Source organism: Euphorbia lathyris, chromosome 9 (assembly GCF_963576675.1).
Source record: "Euphorbia lathyris chromosome 9, ddEupLath1.1, whole genome shotgun sequence".
Lineage (NCBI taxonomy): Eukaryota > Viridiplantae > Streptophyta > Magnoliopsida > Malpighiales > Euphorbiaceae > Euphorbia > Euphorbia lathyris.
The window spans coordinates 51,259,170-51,271,630 of NC_088918.1; positions in this window are offsets into that span (position 1 = coordinate 51,259,170).

Sequence of the window (12,461 nt, forward strand, 5' to 3'; positions counted from 1 at the left end):
AGACCACTTCAAAGAAGGCTGAGCCTAAGGCAAAGAAGCCTAAGTCAGTTGCTGAACCAAGTCAGGAGAGACCTAAGTCAGCTGATAAAAGAAGCAGGCAAGATGAGCTTGAAACTGAGGACAGAACTAATGCTGATGTGCAGCCTCAGAAGAAGCACAAGTCTTCTACACTGACTCCCATTGATGCTATCCCTACTGACGTTGTTATGCCTGGTGACTCTCACTACACACAGTGTCTAGGAACTGTAGCTGAGGAACAAGAAGAAGAGGTGCATCTGGACGACCAGTTTATTGCACAAGTTGAGGAAGAACTAGATGGTGATAGTTCAAAAGATGACGAAGAAGAAGAAGCCAGCGGTCAGGATGACGCTGAGGATAATGAGGAGACAACCAGTGAGGTTGAAGCTGAGCAAGCCAATACTGAGTTGGCTGCTGGAGAAGAACAAGACCATGACCAACACAATGCTGATCAAGTACATGAGCAAGCTGACCAGCTTGATGCTGAACAAGAAGAAACTTCTCCATCTCACTCAGGAGAATCTATTCAAGCTGACACTCCTCCTCGAAAAAGAAGATTGGTTAAGGCCAGTCAGAAGACAGTCAACGACATTCCTGTTCCACAACCAACTCTTCCTGACTTCGTTATTCAGAAGCCAACCCAGGACCCTTCTGCAGTTAAGATGAAATTTTTCAAATGACAACCACCTTCTATTACATCGGCATCTATCGAAAAGCAAGCCTCTGTTTCTTCCCAAAAGGAACATGCCGATTTGAATGCTTCCGCCAACTCAACAAGTCAAGTTGAGCCGATTACTGTCCATCCAAGTATTGTGTTGACTCCTAACATCTCTGCCCCCATCAGCACTGACAGTATTCGAATTTCTACTTCCCCACTCAACACATCTGCCGATCAATCAGTTCTACCAAAAGCTTAAGTGCAGATTGGAACCACACTTCCAGTCACTGACCCTGTCATTCCTCTCACTCCTCTTCCATTAGGTCATACTGATGAACCAAGGCAACTTAATGAAGGTTCTCTAAGCTACATGAATGTCACTGAGTCTGGAAAACGCATCATCGACTCAGTACAGACTTTAATCAAAGACCTTCAACAAACTTCTACTCCTGCTGCTGGGTCTTCTAATGTTGAGACTACTCCGCTCTCCCAAGTTACTCAGCTTCTAAATGAAGTTAAGGGATTTAAGGACTTGATAAATATCATCATTACCTATCAAGCACAGCAAGCTAAGCAGTATTCCATCGCAAAGCTGGCTGAGATCCAGCTGACAATAGTTCAACACTTAAACGCTCTACAACAACAAGTTCAGACTTTGTCAGCTGCGAACACACGCTATGCAACTTCTGATGAAGTAAAGATGCTTTTTGCTCAGCTTCACATCGAGCAAATCAAAACCAATGAGCAAATGGCTTCCTATTCTCAGTGCTCAGTGGAGCAAATTGGTGAGGCTGTTCGACTGCTGAATCTGAACAAGCAAGAGATGGACACTGACGCTATGAAACAAAATGAAATGCTGTCTATCACCAGACAAACCTTCAACCACATACGTCACAGCAATGTTCAGCGTCAATACTATGACACCTACTTACTCAAAACATTCCATCAAGTCATTGCTGGCCTGACCGATGCACTTACATGGATAGGCAAATCTCAAGCCTTCACAGTCAGCATGATCAGCGCTGCTGAGCTTAATATACCCGCTGAGGTCTCAGATAATAGAGTGGCTATCTTTGATGGTGTCAATGAAAGTGCTAACAGACTTAAACCGCTGTCCACAGAACTGACCAGGGCCATCTTAACCGAAAGCTTTAGGATTCCTCCTCCCGATGCTGACAAAACGGGGGAGAAAGAACAAGCGAGAACACAGCATGGGTCTAGTCAGTCACAACAGAAGAAAAAGAAATAGATATAGGCTAGCTCAGTATAGGCTAAGTATGTAGTCTCTATGCCTATCTTGAACTTTTGTTTGTAAACACTGACTACCTATATTAAATATCAATACTTGCACCTTCTGTTCAAACTTTGAGTTATGAATTATTTTTATACAATGTTGTGTATTATGTCATTATGTATCTTCAATTAAATCTGCTGTGTTTAAAGGCTTATCAAATTTATTGATTGAACCAAATGATGATAACATGTTTGACACTGACCTATATGTTTATAAAACATTGCCTTATAAAACTCATTAAACAACAAATTACTCAGCGCCCTCTAAATGATAAAACCTTCCACTTAAACACTGAGTAAAATAGAATATGTTCCATGAGCTGACCTATATCTGAAAACTGACCTTAGACTTACTCGATTAAACCTTTAAATGTTTAGAGTAAAACTAAGTCAGTAGCTCAACCCTTACGGGGGAGTTTTGCTAAGTTATAATAGGTCAACTATCATGGGGGAGCTCAATACTGAGTTCCTCGATGAATAGTTTTGCTAACATCAAAATGGGGGAGTTTGTTGAAACACCTTTCTACATAATTTTGATTTGACAAAATTGTTTAAGTATAATTAAAAACATATTCTAAACACACTAAGTTTAAATGCTTTGATTTATTCTACTAATGTGTTTGTTCAATGTTGAGTTAAATTGTTTATAAGACATAAGGATTAAAAGACCCAAGCCCAATACAAGAGTCAAAGCCCAAGTCAAACAGTTCAATACAACTCGGCCCGCATTTGTCAAAACGTTGTCATTATAGACAAAACACAACTCAGCGGAAGAAGGATCTAGAAGACCTTCAAGGAACAACTTCGGAACGAAGCTGCTGAGTTTATTCGACAACACGTACAAGACAACATCTGGCTAAGGAAAACTTACAGACAAAGTGTTTCCACTTTGGGTAAAGTTCAGACGACACAGTATGCTGTCCAGTTGACTTTACCATAAAAGGAGAGACATTCTGCCGAGCTGACCAAAAGTTGACCAAGGACAGAAGATACTCAAATCTGATTGGCCGAGAGCTCTGAGCAAGTCAGGATGACAACGACAGGAAGCCGTTTCCCTCCAACGGTTATTTCGAAATTCGAAATGACCGATGCCTCAAGACGTCTCTATAAATAGTGCCATCAGAAGCTTCATTCCACACAGAACTTGATCAAGCCATTACGCTGACCAAATTTCTACGCAAGTTCTGCAAGAAAAAAGCAAAGCAAGTCTTACACTACATTTCATACCCTTGTGTAAAAGTCTAGAGTGATTATTCAATCATCTAAGGTGTCTTAGCAATCATTGTTTAGGACAAACACTTATCATTTCTAGAGATTAGAAAGGAGAGACTGAGTACTCGGTTATAGTACTCAGCGAGAGATTAGGATTGAGTAGAGGTATAGAGGAAGGTACTCTTGTTATACTCAGTTGCTAAGATTGTAAAAGGTTTGAGGATCTACCTTTAAAGAGCTCAGCAGAGGATTCGAAATCTCGGAACGTGTTCCGGGGATAGGACGTAGGCTTAGAAGAAGCCGAACCTGGATAAATCTGCTGAGTAACGTATTTCTTACCTTAAACTCCTTATATATATTGCTTACTTAAATAACCAAAAACTGACCAAGTAAAGAGGTCAAGCTGAGTTGTGCGCATCGAACATCTGAGCTCAGGAATAGACTTTAAGTGCTATCTCCTGACTCAAGTCAAGAAACTGACCTAGTCACCAGTTGACTAAGCCAGTATCTTACTGATTACTCAGCGCCGCTGTTAAAACCTTTTCTCTTAAGAAAAGAAGTATGCCCTAAGAATTAAAAAAGTTTAAATAGTTCCTAACCCCCCCCTTGGAACTATACTTGTAACGTTATAAGGGACCAACAAGTGGTATCAGAGCTTAAAAGCTCACTGTAAAAGGTTTAACAACCTTGAGCTGATCCCCACTATGGGCGAAAACAGTACTCGGTTTCTCCCAGGAAACCAAACAACTCAGATATTGCCTGAGGGGCTGTCCATCACTCGGCCTCCCCTATTCTTCAGGTCTAACTATACCTTCTGGAAGAATAGGATGAAAAATTTCATTAAGGCTAAAAATATGAATGCCTGGCTATCTATAGTGCAAGGCCCATTTGTACCTGTCGAAGTTGTGGCTGGACTAACAGTTGTAAAAGCTGAGGCCAAATGGACAGAGGATGATCTCAAGAAGCTTCAAAATCACGCTTCGGCTATTAATATGCTTCACTGTGCGCTCGATGCTGCAGAATATAATAAAATCTCAGGTTGTGAGTCAGCGCAAGAGATCTGGAAGAAGCTGGAGGTCACCTACGAAGGAACCAATAAAGTAAAGGAGTCCAAGGTGAACCAGCAGATGAGACTGTACGAGCTGTTCGAGATGAACAATGATGAGGGCATATCTGACATGAATGCAAGGTTTACCAACACCATTAATGAGCTCAAGAGACTTGGGAAGATCTTCACTGAGGAAGAACAAGTCAAAAAGATACTCAGGAGTCTTCCTAAAGACTGGCAAGCAAAGAAGACCGCTGTTGAGGAAGCTCAGGATTTAACCACCTACAAATATGACGAACTCATCGGCTCGTTGCTGACCCATGAGATATCTATGAAAAACTTCGAGGTGAAGGAAAAATCTGAAGACAAGAAACAGAAGTCTCTTGTCATGAAAGCCGACTCCACTGATGGGAGCTCAACAGATGATGGGGAGATGGCTATGTTCACAAGGAAGATGAAAAGGCTCTTCATGAAGAATGACAAATATTCTAAGAAGCCTTACAGAAAGTTTGATAAGTATAAAGCTGACTCCAGCGACAGAAAATACAAGAAAGACAACTCAAAGCCCATTACGTGCTTTGAATGTCATCAAACTGGCCATATAAAGTCAAACTGCCCCACGCTGAGGAAAGACAAGAAGAACGGCAAAAAGGCAATGGTGGCTACATGGAGCGACAGTGATGAGTCTTCATCAACAGAAGCCGAGGCCACCGAGTCAGCGAAGATATGCTTCATGGCTGACGAACTTGCTGAGCCATGTGTCTCTGAGCATGCTGACCCCTCCGTTGAATCTGATGATGAGGAGCAATCAAATGAGGTAATATCACTTTCCCAGCTCAGAAATGAAATGGGTAATGCCCCGAGTGATCTCTATACACTTGTCAAAAAGTGTAATAAGAAAATTAGAGCACTCAGCAGGCGCTGTGATGAGGTTGAAGAGGTCAAGCTGAGTGACCTCAGATACCTTCTTCAGGACAACTCAACTTTGCATGATAACATGAAGATCATACATGATTCTGTCTCTGAAGTCCAATCAGTTTCGAAGAAACTGAGAAAGGACGTCACAACTATCCAGAACCAATTAAAGGTTCCAAATAAAAGAAACATTCCTCTGAGAACTCAGTACCAAGGTACTCAGCAGAGATGGAATCCCCAGCGGAACGTCCAGTGTGACTTCTGTGGGAAGAAAGGTCACACCACAAAGGTGTGCTGGCATGCTCAGCACTGGGGTGCTGACCAGTCAGTGAGACAACCTAAACAGAAGGTCAGCTGTGACTTCTGTGGAAAGAATGGCCATACTGTCCAAGTATGTCGCCATAAAATAAAATATGATGCTTTACCTGTTGCACCTAACAAGCAAGGACCCAAAAAGAATTGGGTACCTAAAAGTAACTAGTTACAATGCAGGTAAGCCTGAGATGTGCTGAGAAGTCAAAGATGTGGTATATTGACAGGGCATGCTCAAGGCATATGACTGGTGATGAAACTCAGTTCATCACGTTTGAGCGTAAACGAGGAGGAAGCGTAAGTTTTGGAGACAACAAGAAGGGTAAGATAGTAGGGTCAGGAACCTTTGTTTTGTCAAACAGTTATTTCATTCCCTTTTTTACAAGGATGTGTCTATTCATATAAAAACTGTTTATTTGACATTGTTAGAATTTCTGTTACCAACACAAGAGACTTGAAAATATTGAGTCTATTTGTAATTATCCTGTAATTTTCCCTAACTATTAAAGCCATTATGGGCTGATGAATTACCAAATTGGATAAACAAAACTTTCATGTCCTGAGCTAACTATAAAATAGTGCAAGTGTCGGTTTCGAATCAGAACATTAATTTATGCAAAATTCTTAGGATATACATGAGAATTCCTTAAAGATTGGAGGATTGTATGTGAAGGTAGGTGAGAGTGGATTTTGAGTAATTTTCCTTATACTCCAAATTGGAGGAGAATCATGGTACATGTATTTTTCTTCCAAAATTACCCTTTCTCTTTTATTTTTATTTCATACAAATGAAATGATATAAGAGTAATTTTATATATAACTATATTATTAAATCATCACTTACCTTTCTTTAATTACACCCCATTCAAATGAGGCTTTAATGATCTCTGAATGCCATTAATGTATGGATGCACAATATTAATTGCAAGTAAATAGCAACTATGTAAGATATCTTACCAAATATAGAATGTCATAACTTTTATGACGTTTCAAATAAATATGCTATCTTGGATATTAATGCGCATTGAAATACAAAAGGACATTATTCTTAAACCATTCTCATTATGGTTATTTATTAAGAATTCATTATGATATTCATGTGCAGTAGCAATCTTTATGGTTATGACCGTTATACGTGATATTATTATTAAAACAAGCACGATTAAAATTCTATTATGAATTTGTTTGACATATAATATTTACTCGGTTTTGTCCTTTGACTAAGTTCATTCTAGAGTCAGGGACCAACGTGAAGGAATTATTAAGTTGATTCCAAGATGAACTAAAAATTCCATAAAGAGACATTGCATTATACATGATATTTGCCAACAAGGCCAATGCAAACAGTCTTTTGCTATGAAGTATGTTCCGTGGATCAAGCCACTGATCCCCAAGGTAAGTGAATATAGCTTTTATGCCTTACCACAATCTTTTAATAATGGACAGGGTATGCCCCACTTCTGGAGTTCTTTCAGTGCTAACCCACAGGTACAAGGGAATTGCTAATAATGCAACCAGTGCCAAACACTAGCATGAAAAATAAAGCTCAATCCAGAGAAGTGTATATTCAGAGTCACTTCAGAAAAATTCCTTGACTATGTCATTAGCAAAAAAGGAGTTAGAGCAAATCCAGATAAAGTAAAAAGCCCTGCGAGGAAAAAGGTGAAAAGAGCGCCTAAATAAAAGCCATGCGAGGAAAAAGGTGAAAAGAGCGCCTAAATAAAAGCCCCACTATGGGTGAGAAAGATCCAGAGGTTGAACGAGCGGATCATCGTACTAGAAAGATTGTCAACAAGCATATCAAGGTATATAACAATTCCTAGCAGAACCACCATTGATGAGCAGCCCAATCTGAAGGGGAGACCTGCATTTGTATCAATCTGTCATGGATAAAGCTATGTGCACCGTGGTTATTCAAGAAGAAGAAGGTCATCAGTTCTCCATCTATTATGTTAGCAAAATGTTGAAGGATGCGGAGACAAGATATTCGAAGCTAGATAAAATGGCTCCCACGGTTGTGACAACATCCATCCGCGTTAAACCATAGCTCCAAGCATAACCTCAACATGATCGAGATCAAGATCAAGAGCCGGCTTCACCATTATGATTCAACATTGAACACACGAATGATGAGATTGAAAGGCGAGTGCATGCCACTCTGGATAGACAAGAGAACAATGCACAAAGATACGCCATCCAGTTAATAGGAATTCGCCATTCACAGCGAGAATCATGGGGTACGAGGCGGAAAAAATGATTAAAGCTTCCAACTTGCCACAATATAAAAGAAAAGAATCAATATAAGCGGGACATTACATATCCCGAACCCAAAGGAGGGGAGCATGTAACCGTTGGAAGAAACGCCAAAGCGTACTACAGGTTGGCCACCACACTGAAGCTTGCTTGGAGCTGGCAAACTAGATAGCTTTGTCCAGAATAACAAATAACAAGACGACAAGCAGAAGACAGATCCCAAAAAGAAATTCAAAAGTGTCATTAATGTCACAGCAGATGGACCAGTGTATCAACCACCCGTGGAAAAAGCAAAAATATCCGTTCTGGATAAAACATCCCTCAATTGCCCCTTTTGTAGAAACAGGTCCAGTAATCTCTCCACATACAGATGCGTTGACAATTGAAGGATGGGAGATGAAATGAAGCGAGTAATGGTAGACACGGGCAGTTCTTGCAATGTCATCACCATAGGTGCATTCGCCAAACTAAAGGTTGATCCGATCCAAATAGAAACAACCATTGTTGACATCATGGGAGTGACAGGTCACACTATCCGGGCCAAGGACCAGGTAACTTTGGAATGCAAGCTGGCGGATGATGATCAAGCGTGGATTGGTGATCTGGAGTTCTCTATTATGAATGGACAATAATATTATAACATCATTCTTGGGCGGCCCTTCATCTCAGAGGTTGCAGCCCTAATTTCCATCCGTCGTATGGCAATGTACATTCCCACCAGCAAAGGAGGAATAATGATTAGCGGGAACCAAAAGGCGGTTCAAGAGACCTACTTGACGTCGCTATCGATCCTCCCACAATTTAAAGATGACGAAGGTGAGGAAGATGAACTTGTCACTACAGCTTTGGGCGACACAGAAACACTCCTTATTGCTGATGGAAAGCGGGTGCGGATCGCCAAAGGATTAAAACCTGAGATCAAGGAGGATGTTACGAAAGTTCTCATTGAGTCTGAAAGCCTATTTGCATAGGAGAATGAGATCCCCACAGGAGTAAGCCCAGATGTGATTACTCATAAGTTAAACATCATTGAGGATGCGGTTCTAGTTGCTCAGAAAAGACGAAACCATAGGACAAAAAATCAGTATTTTTACGTATTCTTATATGTGCATTAAACTGTTATAGTATCCTATATTTTATAATTTATTCTTCTCGCCATACTTCTTATATTCATTTGCCTAGCTTTTATTCCTGATATACGCCCAGTGGCTGGCGAATGAAAAGTTCCACAGACGGATCAATTACCTCAAAGATAGGACAATTGATCCCCATCACGGGCGGATCCCCTTTCCACAAAGATAAGAAGCACAGACCCTCATAAGCTTTCAAATGAGCTCAACTCTCTCCTCAAATATAGGAAAAATATTGGTCACCATCAAAAGTGGGTTAAAATTATCTCAAACATGAGAAAATTACACCCTAAACTTTCTCCTCAAAGATAGGAGAACAATAATCTCAGCGGCGGATCGATCTACCTCAAAGATAGGAAACGATTGATCGTCGTCGGAGACAGAGTTAAAACATTTCTCAGATGTGAGAACTTTACACTCTCAAATACTCTTCCCAAAGAAGAGTCTCAAGACCTGGCGACGGATCGATTCACCTCAAAGATAGGAAGCAAATCGATCGCCTAAGGCAGCTTAACTTCCTCACCAGGAATAAAAGCTTCTAACCTTCACAAAGGTTCACACATTGGGGTACGGCTGGCCACCTACCCTAAACAATCGGAGAAATCCTAAACCAGATTCTAAAAAGTTACTTGCTAAAAGATATAATGCATTAGTAAAAATAGTTCTGGAAAGAAAAAGGTTCATCCAAATAATGAAGCCTCGTCTTCATCTCCAAATAATGAAGCCTCATCTTTATTCAATTAATGAGGCCTCATCTTCATTCAATTCATGAAGCCTCGTCTTCATCAAATTCATGAAGCCTCGTCTTCATCCAAATAATGAAGCCTCGTCTTCATCTCCAAATAATGAAGCCTCGTCTTCATTCAATTAATGAGGCCTCGTCTTCATTCAATTCATGAAGCCTCATCTTCATCCAATTAATGAAGCCTCATCTTCATCTCCAAATAATGAAGCCTCGTCTTCATCCAAGTAATGAAGCCTCATCTTCATCTCCAAATAATGAAGCCTCGTCTTCATTCAATTAATGAGGCCTCGTCTTCATTCAATTCATGAAGCCTCGTCTTCATCCAAATAATGAAGCCTCGTCTTCATCTCCAATTAATGAAGCATCATCTTCATCCAATCAATGAAGCCTCGTCTTCATCCAATCAATGAAGCCTCATCTTCATCCAATTAATGAAGCCTCATTTTCATCAAAGTAATGAATCCTCATCTTCATCATAAAAATAACAAAGTCTCGCCTCCACAAAATGCACAAAAGTCCCTAAATGGCTGATCATTCTTACTGATCCCTAAGGGCGGGTCATTCTCCTCAATATGGCAGAACTGAAGAAAAGAAGTCCCTAAGGCGAATCATAATCCTATGCGGTAGGAACAAATGGTCCCATAAAGGGCGGGTTATTCCCTTTCTAAAGGAAATATAACTCTCAAGAAGCCCCTAGAGGATAACAATGGATACGGTTGGCCACCTATCCACAAGGAATCAAAAGCCCCTAAAAGTGCATCATATCCATATATGATCCCACATAGGGCGGATCTTGTTCATAAGATCTCGCATAAGGAAGCCCCAAAAGGCGCATCATTTCCATATATGATCCCCCATCTAGGGCGGGTCCACTTTCCTCCAAGATAGAAAAATAAAACACCATTTAGACAGCCCTAAAGAGCTTTTAATACCTTTAGGGGGGGCTTCTGATAACAACCCAAATTATTCTTGAATAAGGTATAAAGGAAAATTAATAGAAATAATGGCAAACCATTATTCCTTCTAAAAGAGATATTTATGCATGATTAATGTGGAATTAATGATAATTAATGCATGGTTAATGCAGGGGTGAATATGCAAATAATGAGGAAAAGGAAGGAGTCTTTAGCATTATGCCACGCCACGTGGACCATGACGAGACCCGCCATTGTTCTCAATGAGAGCGTACATACACCTTGACGGATCTAAGAATACCAAAAGGTGCCTTTATTACCATCCATGAATGGGAATAAATATAATTAAATGGCAATTAATAGCCATTAAAGGGGAATAAAGACTTGACTGTTCGAATACTCCAACTCTGAGGGTTTCAAGGATAAATGCTGGGATTAATGGAGAATTGATAGCAATTAAAGATGAGTAATGACATGACTGTTCATCTACATCTCCATAACATCCAAATATCATACATGGGGAAAAAGGATAATTAGATAAAGAATGAAGAATCCGCCACCAATACTCTTATGGATAAGGATTCACTGGCGAATCTCCAGATGGCGTATAAAGCAAGACTCATAGGTGGCGGATCTATAGATTCTCCAACACGCCACAAAGAGTCAAACGCCTTGGGAGACCCGCCATCATACCTCGATACACCAACTCAATGGCAAAGCCGATTCCCAATAAAGGCAACTAATAACTCATTAATGTGCTAACGGTCATACTTGAATAAGATTAGTAACCGCCATTAATGGAGCATTAATGGAGACTTTCTAGTTACCGAGGGTTACAACTACATGACTATAAATAGCTTGCATCCCAAGCTATTGGGGTACACTTACTGATTCTCTACTTTTATGCTTACAGTTTATTCTCAAAAATATTACTGACTTTGGCATCCGAGTGTCCCCGGCCGATCCCAACGGCGCCTCACAGGGAAGTGCTCCGATCAAGGATTTTTCCATAAGTTATCATGTGTGATCACTTGTTGATTAGATGTTTTTGTATCTGTATTATGACATGGAAATGACAAATCCTCTTTTAGCTATTTTGTGTATGGAATTGCCAATATTATTAAGCTTCAGTTTTTGGACAATATTTGCCTAAATTAAGCGTTTGTTTATGGTTTGTTATACCACAGATACTTATTTGCAAAAACATCCAAACCACGAGTATCTATTGGCAAAAATATCCAAATTACAGGTATCTATTTACAAAAATACGCAAACCACAACAATTTATTTGAAATTAATTCTTATTAACTAAATTATCTTCCGCCACGTCAGCATATAGACGACATCATCATCCGTTTTCGTGTTTTTGAAAAACGGAGCATACACAGTTATTTATTTACCAAAAATTGAAACCACAAAGTTATATTTGAAATCTATATATAATATAAAACAGTAACGATGAAGCTGAGGTGTCACTTCCTCCTTTTTTACTGATAAAAAATATAATATAAAATATAACATATTAACTTTAGTTATATTATTATATTTATTTATAAAATGATTATTTTATCCGTACTATATCTAAGAGTTCTACATAATTTAAATTAATCCCTAAAATCCCTCTAATTCTCTGCATATCTATATCTAAAAGTTTTACATAATTTAAATTAATCTCTAAAATCTCTCTAATTCTCTGCATATCTATCTATATATAATATAAAACAGTAACGATGGAGCTGAGGTATCACTTCCTCATTTTTTACTGATAAAAAATATAATATATTAACTTTAGTTATATTATTATATTTATCTATAAATAGATTATTTAAATTAAATGTGAAACTAAAATAATAATATTTAATTTATATATAACCTTTATATCATTAATCGTAATTATTAAGTTATATTTTTTTTTGTTAATATTTATATATTAAGCGTTAACTCTAAAATCAAGCACACACTA